The sequence below is a fragment of the Protopterus annectens genome, chromosome 7.part0 (genome assembly GCF_019279795.1).
Source record: "Protopterus annectens isolate FY-2018-M chromosome 7.part0, PAN1.0, whole genome shotgun sequence".
Taxonomy (NCBI): Eukaryota; Metazoa; Chordata; order Ceratodontiformes; family Protopteridae; genus Protopterus; species Protopterus annectens.
Window position 1 is genome coordinate 878,895,054 of NC_056739.1, and position 15,607 is coordinate 878,910,660.

Here is a 15,607-nt window from a genome sequence, read left to right on the forward strand (position 1 = left end):
CCTGATCATGTTAAAGCAAAATTATTGGATGCTCCATTATAGCATGATACTTTGTTTGGTGTTAAGGCAGAAGAGGTGTTGAAGAAAATGGAGGATAAGGCAAAATCTATGCAGACAGTAAAGGATGTCTTACAGGTACAGCCACCCAGATTTAGCAGGAACTGGCCCTTTAAGAATTGGTCCTTTCCAGTGTCAGAGACCACAAAGAGGCAAATTCAGGCACCCTAGAGGCAGGCAACAGCCCCAGGGCTTATACAGGCCCAAACAATGGGGTGCTTCTACCTCCAAAAACGGATAAGACAAATCACAGCCTTATAGAAAACAGTCCCAATGACTTCCCTCTGCCAATGCCAAGCACTTATTTTTTGGCAGCACCCTTAGGGGAAAAGCTAGCACTTTTTTCACAAAACTGGCACAAGATAACCCAGGACAAATGGGTCTTAAATATAGTCTCTCAGGGCTACAGGTTCCACTTTCACACCCTTCCAAAGGCAAAAGGTATGCCAGACCTGCCACGCACTCAATGGCAAGAGGCACAAAAACAAGTTTCATCTCTCATGGACATGGGGGCTATTCAGCCAGTGCCACAACAAGAGCAGGGACAAGGATTTTACTCAAGACTTTTCTTAGTACCAAGAAAGGACAAAGCCTGGAGACAGATTCTGGGCCTGTCTATTCTAAATACTTTTCTGGACGTCCCAAAATTCAAAATGTTGACTCTACAGCAGCTTCTGACCATGCTGGACAAGAAGGCTTGGCTTGTAACTTTGGACCTCAAAGAGGCATACCTGCATGTCCCAATCAGACAATCTTGCAGAAGATACCTCAGATTCATAGCTGGCTCAATGCACTACCAATTCTCTGCACTGCCCTTTGGCTTATCTACTGCGCCCAGGGTCTTCACAAAATGCCTGGCACCAGTAATTGCATTTTGCAGACAAAGGAATTCAAATATATCCCTACTTGGACGACTGCCTTATTCAAGCAAAGAACAAAGATATTCTACTACAGCATCTGGCGTTTGTAAAAAGATTACTAATTTGCCTAGGGTACACAGTAAATGAAAAGAAATCAAAACTAGTACCCTCTCAAGAGATAATATTCCTGGGTGCAAGCTTAAATACAACTGCCCAGATGGCTTGTCTCACGCCAGACAAGGTCATCTGACTTCCTACTTCAAAGACATGGCAACAAAGACTCAGTTATCTGCAAGAAAAACTCTGCAGGCTCTGGGCTACATGGCATCCTGCATTCTACTAATTCCATATGCAAGACTGCATATGAGGAAACTACAATGGTATCTAAAGTGTGTTTGGTCTCAACATTGCCACAGCCTGGAAACAGTAATTACTCTCATTCCCTGCCTGCAACAGGAATTTCAATGGTGGGCACAGGCTTGTCACCACAACAAGGGACAGCCATTCACCATACCCACTGCCACGCAGACACTAACAACAGATGCATCAGATTATGCCTGGTGAGCGCATATGGCAGGAAAATGTATTCAGGGCACATGGCCCACAAGCCAAATGCATCTTCATATCAATCAAAAAGAGATGCTAGCTGTACAAAATGCCCTGACAGCCATCAAGGACCTACTTCATCCAGGACAACCACTTACAAAGATGGACAATACTACAGTCATGTGGTAAATAAGCAAGGGGGCACACATTCCTACCCCCTCTGCAGGCAAGCCATGACATTGTGGAACACAGCATTGACTTATCAAGTACATCTGCAAGCACAATTCCTGCCAGGAAAGACAAATACTTTGGCAGACGAACTAAGCAGAAACCTCATGGATCCTCAGGAGTGGAAACTAGATCCACAAATCTTCAACATGATAACAGGGAAATGGGGATGCCCAGACATAGATCTATTTGCCTCCCCTCACAACTGCCAGCTACAGAGATTCTGCACTCGGACTTATCACAAGCAAGCATGGAAAGTGGACGCCCTTTCATTCAGCTGGAAAGCCCTTACAGTATATGCCTTCCCTCCTCTGCCTCTCCTCTCCAAGGTACTCCTAAAGGTCAGACAAGAGAAGCCAAAAATGATACTGATTGCCCCAGACTGGCCAAGCCAGCACTGGTACCCAATCCTAAAGAGCTTGTCTCAAGGCCCAGCTGGGACATTGCCTCTAATACCTCATTTGCTGACCCAACAGAACAATCAGATCTTGCACAGCCAACTCAGAACCCTAAATCTGGCTGCATGTCGGATAATGTAATCATTCAGAGCACACCTCTCTCTAAAGCAGTTATGGATGTTATTTTGGAGGCCAGGAGGCCCAGCACCAGAAAATCTTATGCAGAAAAATGGAAGAGATTCTGTGCTTGGAACCAAGCGCAGGGAATTGACTCGCTTGAACCAAATATTCCTCAGATTTTGCAATACCTAACTGAGATGCTGGACAAAGGCCTCCATCAATTAAGATCCATGCCTCTGCCATTTCAGCTCATTACAATACGGACCCACCTATTTTTTCTCATCCACTGCTAAAACAGTTTCTCAGAGGGGCCAAAAACATAAGACCTCCAAGGAGAGCTCCAGTACCTACATGGGACCTCAATTTTGTCTTGGAAAAACTCACACTGCCTCCTTTTGAGACAGCCAATACAGCAGAGATAAAATCCTTGTCATGGAAAACCGCTCTTCTCCTAGCAGTTACTTCAGCAAGAAGAGTCTCAGAGTTACAGGCACTAATGGCTGTGGAACCTTTTATTATTTTCCATCAGGACAGGGTTTCTCTAAGGACAAACCCAACATTTATGCCTAAGGTAGTGTCCAGCATGGCTCTTAACCAAACCATACATTGCCTACCTTTTATCCAAACCTACAGAATAAGGGGGAGAGACTTCTGCATACTTTGGACATACACAGACAGCTACGCTTTTACTTGGACAAGACTAAAGCCTTCAGAAAGACTGAGCAACTCCTAGTGGCATATGCTGCAGGTTCCCAAGGAAAAGCCATTTCAAAGCAGACTGTTTCAAAATGGATAGGCCACTGCATTCATTTCTGCTATTCACAGCATGGCAAATCAGTGCCCAAGGGCATTAGGCCACATTCTACCAGAGCAGCAGCCACTTCAGCAGCCTTCCTCAGAGGAGTACCAACCAAGGATATTTTGGAGGTTGCAACATGGACTTCAGTGCACACTTTTACAAAGCACTACCATTTACCTCTTTACTCTAAATCCAGAGCAGGCTTTGCCACTGCAGTTCTGCAGGGCCTCATAGCCACTCCAAACTCTATTTAGGCCCAGCCGCCCAACCTCAGCTTTGGGATTCAACCGAAGTGTAATGTCTGCAACAGTGAAACACGATGAACATAGTACAGTTGTGTACCTACCATAAATGTAGATGTTAGAGTGTATTCACTGTTGCAGTCCAGGTTACCCTCCCACCTTCCCCACTTTTTTCTTTGCTGGGACTTATCTGTACCTATCTATTCTATACAACCTATGTGGTGTATTTGCTTGTAGATGAAGGTTATGTGCATGCTTTTTTATGATCATAATTTTTACAGCCTACCCTTTTGGGGGCACCTGACATCTGGGGCAAGAAAAACTGAAGAAAATGGCGTCGGCTGCATCTTTTATACCCCTGGCGCACTGACGTCAGGGAAGAGGCGACAGCAACCGACGCCGGACCAGGACTTTGGAATTCAGGCCGACTGCGGGTAGCCTGCCAGCAGGATAACCCAAGTGTAATGACTGCAACATCTTCTGAGGAAGTTCTTAGCACTACAGATATTCGACACAACCCGACTACTTCTTTCTCATCTTCAGTTCTTTCTAAAACTACCAAGTTTCTAAGGCCAAGAGTGAATACACTCGAACATCTACATTTATGGTAGGTACACAACTACTTAAGTAGCGGGGCTATTGCAATTTACAAGGTTTCCTAAGGTGTCCTAAAGCTATAAGGTAAGTATTATAGTTCTTAATGTAAGAGTCAGTTTACTTAAGTTATAGGGGAAGGAGGCAAACACTCAGGAAAAAAAGAGCCCTATGGCTGACCAAAGTGCTGACCTGCTTAATTACACAGCACTGTAAGTGAAAGCTTAACAAATGCTTTTTCTGTGCAACCTAGTCTGCTTAAATGCTGAGAGATTTTGTTATGGTGACCAGTTGCAGTCCCGTAGACTCCATTTTGTAGGGAACTGTAGAGTTCAACTAGGAAAAGAGGAAAGCAGAGATTTTAGGATAAGCATGAAGGCAACAACAGGCAGTTGTTTTATAATAATACATTCAGAAAGGTTTGAGGGTGGGGCGTAAAGTAGCACACTTCAGAATGAACTAAGATTTATAGCTAAGAAACCTAAGCAAGAGAGCAGTGCAGTAAATAAACATTTGCCATATTTTAAAGATATACCAGAAAACCTAAATCAATTGTTCACAGTTGTACAACTGGAAAATTGCCAGTAAAAGCACTTCATATATAGCTAGCCCAAGTTATTCAAGTCATAAAAGCACTTCTTCAATGTGTGTGTGCAATTTAAACATTAAAAACACATGCAGCAAGTAGGAGCTCTGATTATACACTTTCTCGAGGTACAGTTCCAGTTTAAACACAAATATTACCACAGAAATTCAGTAAAGTCACTAGCTACTTATAGAGCCTCTGCAAAAAATAGAGCAGTCTGTGCAGAATCAGAATTTAGCAGCAGGTCATTAAGTTACAGAAAGGGGTGGGAGGATGACATAATGGTTAAGGTGTTTACCTTAAAGACACAAGGTGCAGGGTTTGAGTCTCACATGGGGTAACTGGCTAGGCTTCAAATGGTCCAAAAGGGCAGTTAGCCTAGTACTAACCTATGAACCTATAAACAGTAAAAGATCCATACAGTGAAGAAACTTACACTGAGTCACACCAAGTCAGCCAAGGGGGGAAGAGAGAGGGAAATCCTAAGCACCTAGATTTGAAAATGATGCCTGTACTGAATTGTAACAGTTTAACCTGTTTGAGGAAAGAGGGGGTGGGGGAAAGGAGAATGCAGTAGGAGTGGTTACAGGGAATACCTGATTGACTCAAGACACTACACCAGAGGTAAGTTGAATGTAAGGGCCTAAAATCTGCACTCGGCACTATAATGTTATTTGCACTTAGTACTTTAATTTTAATGTTACTTGCACTCAGCACTGTAATTTCACTTATGTTTAGCAGGAAAGACAGACCAACAGTATACAATTTGGGGAATTTTTACAAGGGTTACTTGTTCAAATGTCAGGCTATTGCAGTTTACAAGGTTTCCTAAGGTGTCCTAAATCTATAAGGTAAGTATTATAGTTCTTAATGTAAGAGTCAGTTTACTTAAGTTACAGGGGAAGGAGGCAAACACTCAAGTAGAAAAAAAGAGCCCTATGGCTGACCAAAATGGTGACCTGCTTAATTACACAGCACTGTAAGTGAAAGCTTAAGTGCTTTTTGTGTGCAACCTACTCTCCTTAAATGCTGAGAGAAACTGATTTTGTTATGGTGACCAATTGCAGTCATGTAGACTCCGTTTTGTAGGGAACTGTAGAGTTCAATCTGCTTAAATGCTGAGAGAAACTGATTTTGTTATGGTGACCAATTGCAGTCCTGTAGACTCTGTTTTGTAGGGAACTGTAGAGATGTTCATCGTGCTATACTGCTGCAATCATCACACTTGGGTTATCCTGTCGTCAGGCGGTCCCGCAGTCGGCCGAATCCCAAAGTCCTGGTCCAGCGTCGGTTGTCGTCGCCTCTTCCCTGACGTCAGTGCGACAGGGGTATAAAAGAGACAGCCGACGCCATTTTCTTCAGTCTTTCTTGCCGCGCGGTGCCCGAAGCAGAAGCAGTTCGCAAGTGTCGGTCGGCCAGCTCCTGAAATTTTCGAATTGAGTTTCAGCCCGAAGTCTTCTCTAAAGCTAAGTACCCCGTTGGGGAAACTTTTCTTGCCTCAGACCGATGTCAGACAAAGTTAATAATTGTATTTCTTGTGGGAAGCAAATACCTCATAAGGATTTTCATTCTTATTGTATTCCTTGCCTAGGCCCAGACCACAACGTCTCTGGTTGTCGGTTTTGTGCTAGGTTCAACAAACGTACAATTAAGCGTAGGGCAGAATTCGCCCAGCATTATTTTGGCAGAAAATTTAACTATAGCATGCCGTCAGAGCAACCGACATCAGCAATGATTAAAAATGCAAAGATAAGGACCAGCAGCCAAGGCCAAGACCAGATACCGAGGCCTCAGCAAGGCCTGACGTCAGTTCTCCGGTTTTCAGCGAGGCGCCTTCGCAGCCCCTGACTACCGCAAATTCAGAAATTCTGATGGCCTCCCAAACTGAAGCAGTTGGGCCTCAGGAACCGGTTCCACCTCACTCCTCGGACGCCAGCCCAGACGGGGATCCGGAATTTTTGGATAGGCCTTCGGTCTCTGAAGGTGTTTTCAAACCAACAACTATCTCTGCCAAGCCTTATGCTAAACTCAAAGCCCCCTTGAAAGTTAGAAAAACGGGCCCACACACCCCTGCACAGGCCCCTATGCCTAAAAAACAGATGCTTAAGATGGCTGAGGATTTAATTACCCTTATCAGGGGATCCCAACCCCCACCTGACAAAAGGCCTAGACTGGAGGAAGATTACCCTTCCTCTGACCAAGCAGACATTTCCTCAGGCAACTCTGACTACCAGGATTACTCCTTCCCTCCTTATGAAGACTCAGATGCTGAAGAGTTCATTCCCTCTGTCTCCCCCCCGAAGACTACTCTTTTGGGGAAACTTTACACACCATGAGGGAACACTTCCACTGGGAAGGCCAAGATTACTTTGACTCCAAGAAAAGACTCTGTGAGTTTCTTCTTCTTCCTCAGCATAGACCCCTGGCAATTTCTCCAGTTTTATACATCTTGGATGATGTTTTCTCTGAATCCAGTTTAAACCCAGATTCCTTACCTCCAGCACCAGCTAAACCAGACAGATACTACCGAGTTCCTGATGCTCATAAGTTTCTATACAAAAGCCCTACTGCAGACCCCCCCCGAGACCATTTCCCAGGGTCCCAAAGGGGTTAAGGCCTCTACTGCTAAGAATCCACTTCCTTCTGAAAGAGATTCTGGAGCATTAGAAAGATGGGGAAAGAAAGTGTATACGTCTGCCACTTTGGCCATGAGGGCATTAAACTGCCAATTCCACATGCTAAAATACCAACAGTATTTGATTACACAGTTAAAGCAGAAACTGATCCCTCAGACAAATCAACTTGATTTTAAAGAGATGCAGGATTTGCTGTATGCAGCAGAACAGGTGGGAAAGCATACCTTACAGTGTGGTTTTAATTCATTGGAAGCCTCATGTAGAGCAGCTGTCACAGGGTCTGTAATATGCAGGCATGCTTGGCTTAAAGAACAAGCCTTACCAGAACATGTCAAAGCAAAGTTATTGGATGCTGCATTGCAGAAAGATGTGTTATTTGGTGTCAAAGCAGAGGAAGTTTTAAAGAAAATGGAAGAAAAGGCAAAATCTATGCAAACAGTTAAAGATTTTTTACAGGTACAACTTCCTCGTTTCAGTAGAAACTGGCCATCAAAAAACTGGTCCTTTCCTGCATCAGACAGACCCCAAAGAGGTAGGTACAGGCACCCAAGGGGCAGAGGCCAACCACAAGGTTCTTTCAGGCCTAGACAACGGCATACAACAACTCAAAGAGGTGGAGACGAAAGATCTCAACCCTTCAGGAAACAAACACAATGACTTCCCTCTTCGCCTGCCAAGCAAAATTGCCCTGGCAGCACCTTTGGGAGGAAAACTGGCTCTATTTCCACAAAATTGGCGCATCATAACAAAGGACAAATGTATTCTGGACATTATTACCCAAGGCTACAGATTTCATTTCCACACTTTACCACGGATGAGAGGCGTGCCAAATCTGCCTCCAAACCAATGGGCAGAGGCTCAAACGCAAATTTCAGCTCTCATGGATATGAAAGCAATTCAAAAGGTACCTACAAAGGAGCAAGGACTGTTTCTAGTCCCAAGAAAGGACAAAGCCTGAAGGCCCATCTTAGACCTCTCAATTCTGAACACATACCTGGAGGTACCCAAATTCAGAATGCTCACACTACAGCAGCTCCTTCCCATGCTGGGCAAGGAGTCTTGGCTGGTAACGTTGGACCTCAAAGAGGCATACCTGCATGTCCCTATCAGACAAGATTGCAGAAGATACCTCAGATTTTTGGCAGGTACAACGCATTATCAATTCTCTGCATTGCCCTTTGGCTTATCTACTGCGCCCAGAGTATTTACGAAATGCATGGCATCAGTAATTGCATATTGCAGACAACGAGGATTACAAATTTATCCATATCTGGACGACTGCCTGATCCAAGCGGACAGCAAGGACATTCTATTACAGCATCTGGCTTTTGTAACACAGCTGCTCAGTTGCCTAGGGTACACAGTAAACAGAAAGAAGTCAAAACTAATACCCTCGCAACCGATAATATTCCTGGGTGCCAGCTTAAATACAACGACCCAGATGGCTTACCTCACGTCAGACAAACAAAAACAATTGACTCAATACTTCAAAAGGATAGCAACTTTTACCCAGCTCACTGCAAGGAAAATCCTGCAGGCATTGGGGTTCATGGCATCATGCATTCAACTAATCCCATATGCAAAGCTGCATATGAGAAAATTACAATGGTACCTGAAAAGTGTATGGTCTCAACACAGGCACAGCCTCGAAACAAGTATACCTATCATTCCCTGCCTTCAAAAAGAGTTCCTATGGTGGGCTCAAGCATGTCAAATAAACAAGGGTCTTCCTTTCGTCTTACCTCCAGCAAACCAAACCATGACAACAGATTCTTCAGACTACGCCTGGGGAGCACACATGGCAGGACAGTGCATACAGGGCAAATGGTCTGCAAAACAAATGCATCTTCACATCAACCAAAAGGAGATGCTAGCTGTGCAAAATGCACTGACAGCCTTCAAGGACCTCTTGCATCCAGGACAACTTCTAATAAGGACAGACAACACCACAGTTATGTGGTACATAAACAAACAGGGAGGAACACACTCCTACCCTTTATGCAGACAGGCTATGACCTTATGGAACACAGCATTGACCTACCAAGTACAACTACAAGCACAATTCCTGCCAGGAAAGGAAAACATATTGGCAGACAAATTAAGCAGAAATATGGCAGACCCTCACGAGTGGAGACTACACCCACAAGTATTTTCATTGATAACTCAAAGATGGGGATGTCCAGACATAGATCTATTTGCCTCCCCCAACAATTGCCAATTACAAAAATTCTGCACAAGGACTTTATCACTCCCTAGCCTGGAAAGTGGACGCTCTATCATTCAGTTGGACAACACTGACAGTCTATGCCTTCCCTCCACTACCTCTATTGACCAAGGTATTATTGAAGGTCAGATCAGAGAGACCACAAATGATCCTCATTGCTCCGGACTGGCCACGCCAGCACTGGTACCCATTACTAAGGAACTTGACTCACAGCCCTCCATGGATCTTGCCTCAATTCCCACTACTGTTGACTCAGAAAAACTCTCAAACCCGTCACAGCCAGCTCAGAACTTTGAATTTAGCTGCATGGAGAATTCCTTAAATTATCAATCAACACTTCTCTCAAAGGACGTCCTGAATGTCATTTTGGAGGCCAGGAGGCCCAGCACCAGGAAGACTTACTCAGACAAATGGAAACGATTTTGTGCATGGCACCAGGCTAAAGGTCAAAATCCCTGGATACCAAACATTCCTCACATACTGCAATACCTAACTGAGATGCTACACAAAGGCCTTTCCTTCTCCTCCATTAAGATCCATGCTTCAGCCATTTCAGCTCAATATAATACGGATCCTCCAATTTTCTCACACCCTTTACTTAGGCAGTTTCTCAGAGGGGCTAACAATATAAGACCCCCCAGAAAACCACCAACACCAACTTGGGACCTCAACTTCGTTTTGGAAAAGTTAACACTGCCTCCTTTCGAACCAGCCTTCTCAGCAGAACTACAATACTTGTCTTGGAAAACAGCCTTGTTACTGGCTATTACCTCAGCACGCAGGGTCTCAGAACTACAGACACTTAATGGCAGTGGAACCTTTCATCATTTTCCATCAGGACAGAGTCTCTTTACGAACTAACCCTACCTTCATGCCCAAGGTAGTATCCAGTGTGGCTTTGAATCAGACCATTCATTTACCCACCTTTTATCCTAACCCACAGAATAAAGGAGAAATGCTCCTTCACTCTTTGGACATTCACAGACAGCTACGTTACTATTTAGATAAGACAAAGATCTTCAGAAAAACTGACCAACTCTTTGTATCATATGCTGCAGGTTCACAAGGAAAGGCTATTTCAAAACAGACCATCTCCAAATGGATAGCACATTGCATCTGCTTTTGCTACTCGCACCATGGGAAGGCAGTGCCTGTCAATATTAGATCCCATTCTACCAGGGCTACTGCAACCTCAGCAGCCTTTCTCAGAGGGGTTCCAACCAAAGACATTCTGGAGGCAGCTGCTTGGAGTTCAGTGCACACCTTTACCAAGCACTACCACCTTCCATTATACTCAAAAACCAGAGCTGGTTTTGCCACTGCAGTTCTGCAGGGCATCCTAGCATCACCTAACCCAGTTTAGTACCAGCCACCCTTCCATAGCTTTGGGATTCTACCCAAGTATGATGACTGCAGCAGTATAGCATGAACATGGTACAGTTTTGTACCTACCATAAATGTAGATGTTCGAGTGGTTATACTGCTGCAGTCCAGGTTACACTCCCTCCATCCCCTCTACATACCAGGGTGTTAGTTACAACTCCATGTACATCAATCAGTTGGAAGCATGTCTATATGGTGTATTTGCTAACAGCTAGTACTATTGCTTATCTACTAAGATATTGTTGCATAGCTATTGTATTGCCTTCCTAGTTGGGGACACCTGACATCTGGGGCAAGAAAAACTGAAGAAAATGGCGTCGGCTGTCTCTTTTATACCCCTGTCGCACTGACGTCAGGGAAGAGGTGACGACAACCGACGCCGGACCAGGACTTTGGGATTCGGCCGACTGCGGGACCACCTGACAACAGGATAACCCAAGTGTGATGACTGCAGCAGTATAACCACTCGAACATCTACATTTATGGTAGGTACAAAACTGTACTTTCAGTCTGCTTAAATGCTAAGAGAAACTGATTTTGTTATGGTGTCCAGTTGCAGTCCTGTAGATTCCGTTTTGTAGGGAACTGTAGAGTTCAAACTGAGTCACACCAGGTCAGCCAAGGGGGGAAGAGAGAGGGAAATCCTAAGCACCTAGATTTGTTTATTCTCTGTGTCCCTCTTGTTCGTGTGACTGACAGTTATTTTCATTATGGCTGACCAAAAACAGCAACCTTCTCCTGTTAAATCTGTTAAAGGCACCTCAGGCTTTAACAGGTGCCAGAAATGTGAAGGCAAGATGCCCAATTCCGAGGGTCACACCTTGTGTCTCTTGCCTGGGAAAGATTCACTTGCAGGAAGACTGTTCAGTTTGTCACAGGTTCTCTACCCGAACCCTGACTGAAAGGAAAAACAAGTTAATATTAAAGGGACTTCTTAAAACAGGGTTTGACAAGGCCTTATCTGAGTCTAGAATTGAAGCTTGCACTTCTTCAGTTTTAAAGAAAAGGCCTTCTTCAGTATCAAGGACCTCGGAACCATCTAAAAAAATGCCTAAGTCAACCTCAGTACTGAAGAGTTCCTCGGCACCAGAGGATTTATCTGGTTCCAGAAATAAGCCCTCTTCTAAATCGAAAACATCTTCTGCACCAACAGATTCCTCGGTACCAAAGCTAGCACAACTATCAAGGTCCATTGACCCCTTTAAAGGTCTGCCACCCATGCCCTTTGTGGAATCGAGTCCCCCAAAATCTCCCGCCTCATCTTTTATCCATTCTCCTAAGAGTCTTTCCGAAGCCAATATTTTGAGACTTGTGGATCAGCTCCTGACGGCCAGAGGATTACCCTCAGTTCTTAGCCACATTGGCCCTGGAACTAGCCTATCTTTGACTCCTCCATACTCTCCTCCTCCAACTCCTATCAAGACCTTGGAGCCCTCGGTTCCAACTCCTCCGACTTCAACTGTTTCTGTTCAAGTAGCATCCTCTTCTCTGGTCCAAGAGTTGCCTTGAGTTCCTTCAAGCCTTTGGCACCGGAGGTCTCCTGGGGTCGTGATTCTCTGGTCTGGTCCGAGGAGCTTGGATCGATTTCATTTCCTTCAGAACCGTCCATGTCCCTTGGTACCTCAGCCTTTGTGGGATCAAGCCAGGCTTCTGTTCCAGGGGCTGCCTACTTGGTGCGGGGCGTGACCCTATTCCGAAGGAGTCCATTTTGGTTCCAGGCTCCCATCCCTGTACGGGGGGGGGGGGGCAGCCTTTAGGATAATGGAGAAGGCATTGTCCATTGGGGATTCTCAGTCTTTGCCATCCCTGTCACGACAGATTTCTACTTCCTCTCAGCCTGAGCTTCCATCAGTCTCATCCCCAGGACAGACGGCACAAAAGTCCCAGGTGACTCGCACTTTAGTGTTCTCTGCTTCAGAGACTACCCCGGATCATCCCCCTGAGGAAGTCCCTGTGAAGAAGTGTAAGAGGAAGTACCTGGACTCCCCATAAGAGTCCTTCACTGATGATACTGATTTTGATGAGGGGGAAAGTTCCCCCAGGTCACCCCTGATGATGATTCCTTCAGGGACATCCTAGAAATCCTGAAACAGAGGAGTGGCTGGTCCTCTATTCAGCCTTCCTTGAAGGAATCAGTATACCTGGAGGCTTTTTGTGCCCAGCCCTGTATTTCTTGGATCTCTCCGCCCGCTGACAATTTATTAAATTGATCACTCAGCGGGCGTGGAAGATCCCCGACTCCATAGAGCCAATACCCAAGAGACTTGACAGTATATTATCGGCCCCTAAGGATTAGCCACATTGGTCTAAAGGGGTTCCTTTTATTGCCATGGTGATAGCGGCTGCCACCAAAAAGGAACTTGCAGAAGAGAGTCCCAACTATCCATCTTCCTAACAAGGAGTCTAGGGTGTTGGATAGATTTGGGAAGCATGTTTGTGTTTGCTTCAACAGCCTTTGCTCTAAGGTCCTTGAATTATGTGGCACACTTTACCAGATTACAGAGAGACTTGATCAAAGAGCTTTCGAATACTCTCTCAGGAGCAGTGGCTGAAGGGGTCTGTAACAAAGTTTCCTCTCAGCTTGCAACCCTTGATGGTATCTCCAGTTTGTTCATGAGGCTCATTGCCCACCCAGCTGAAAGGACGACTAGAGCAGCAGGTTCAGGCATAAGCCATTAGAAGGCATTCCTGAATGCGCTTGTGTGACTTTGCGGAGCCATTTAAAGCGTCATTCATCAATCCTCCTTTTGACGGATCTATCATTTTTGGCCCCAATTTAAAAGACACCCTAGCCATATGTGAGAAAGATGGCAAGACCCTATCTGCCATAGGCATACATTTCTCCACTCGTCAGAGACCTTATTCTAGGAACCAAAGAAGTGGAAGACTATGGTTTAAAAAATCCAAAGGGTCTTTCCAAGACTCCTAAGGCAAAGACTTCCCCCGGAGCAGAGGGGGAAAGTAATGGAAGACGCTGCCCTAGGGGCAGAAATGTACCGCAGAATCAGGGGTCCAGAGAATCTTTCTCTGGAACTTCCTATTAGCATCCCTGAACAAGGGCCCAATTGCCTTCGTCTGGAGGCAGTCGGGGGGCGATTATGCCCGCACCAGCCTGCCTGGCAATTGATAACTTCAGACAAATGGGTGCAGGGAATAATATCCAGAGGTTACAAAATTCCAGATGTTCTTCGTGTTTCACTGTTGCAGTCATCACATTTGGGTTATACTGCCAGGGGTAGCCCTCAGTCGACCCGAATACCAGAGGCTTAGTATTTCTGCGTCTGATGCTGTCACTTCAGGACTGACGTCAGGTCATCAGGGGTATAAAAACAGGCAGCCGACGCCATTACATCAGTCTTTCTTGCTGAGGAGCCCGAAGCAGTTCGCACGAGTGTCGGTCGGCCGCTACCTGAGTTTTCGTTTCCGAAATTGAATCATCTTGAAGTGCTCTAAACCTAAGTACCCCGTTGGGGATCTTTTTCTTGCTCAAACCGATGTCAGAAAAAGTTAACAGTTGTCTCGCCTTTGGAAAGCAAATACCACACCGAGATTTCCATTCTTACTGCGTCACCTGTTTAGGCCCAGACCGCAACGTACCTCGCTGTTGATTTTGTGCTTTGTTCAACGCCCAAACTATTCATCGTCAGCCCCTTATTGTAGCTAAATACTTTCGTTCTCGATCTCCAATGGCTTCGGTAAGCCATCCGACTACCGATCTTCTGAAAAAACATAAGGATAAAGACAGAGACAGACTGCACAGGTTCAAAACTGCCGACGACCCTTCTGTTAAGCTAGTCGCCAGTTCGCCGGTACTAAGTGAGGCGCTTTCGCAGCCCCTGATGCCCCCTTTGATGGATTCGCAGGCCGCTACTGAGACCCGTTCAGAGTCCGGTATGCCATGGGACTCTTCTTTGACTATGGAACCTGCGGATGTCTCTACCTTAGATGGGTCCGGAGCCGCTGTGCAGGCACCATCTTCTGAGGAAGTTCTTCGCACTACAGATATTCGACAAAAAACGACTACTTCTTTCGCATCTTCATTTCTTTCTAAAACTACCAAGTTTCTAAGGCCAAGAGTAGAGCTACGCCTAAAAAACAGACGATCCAAACTCAAGTGCCTGCTTCCTTACCACAATCTCAGATGCTTAAAATGGCAGAAGGACCTGATCATGCTGATTAGGGGAAGCCAGCCTTCCCCTGCTAAAAGAAAAAATAGACTTGTCCCCAGCAGCTTTTTCTGACCAAGAGTCAGACGACTCTGAGGATTCAGAATATGAAGACATGCCCTTATCTGCCTATGAGGATTCAGATGCAGAGGAATCCATTCCTTCTGCCTCCGTTCCAGAGGATCTTTCTTTTGGTGAAACCCTACATACTTTGAGAGAGCATTTCCATTGAGAATGCCAGGATTATCCTCAGTCCAAAAAGAGACTCCGGGAATTTTTACATTTACCACAGCACAGACCCTTAGCTATCCGTCCTGATGTTCGTGTTTCACTGTTGCAGTCATTACCCTTGGGTTATCTGCTTGCAGATAGCCCTCAGTCGGCCCGAATACCAGAGTCTTGTGATTTTTACGTCGGATGCTGTCGCCTCTTCCATGACATCAGGACATCAGGGGTATAAAACATGCAGCCGACATCATTACACCAGCTTTTCTTGCCGAGCAGAGCCTGAAGCAGAAGCAGTTCGCAAGTGCCGGTCGGCCGCTACCTGAAATTTTCGTTATTCAAGTTTCAGACCTGAAGTCTTCTAAAGCTAAGTATCCCGCTGGGAATCCTTTTTTCTTGCTCTAACCGATGTCGGAAAAAGTTAATAATTGTCTTGGCTGTGGAAAGCAAATACCTCACAGAGATTTTCATTCTTACTTAGTCATCTGTTTAGGCCCAGACCACAACGTTCCTCGGTGTCGGTTTTGTGCCCTGTTCAATGCC

The 15,607-nt window shown here is 45.4% G+C and overlaps 1 protein-coding gene across 2 annotated transcripts in view; it reads left to right on the forward strand.

The window, feature by feature from the left end:
* Positions 1-15,607, forward strand: part of ARIH1 (ariadne RBR E3 ubiquitin protein ligase 1) — a 2,944,219-nt gene that overhangs the window by 2,757,648 nt on the left and 170,964 nt on the right. The window lies entirely within an intron of this gene.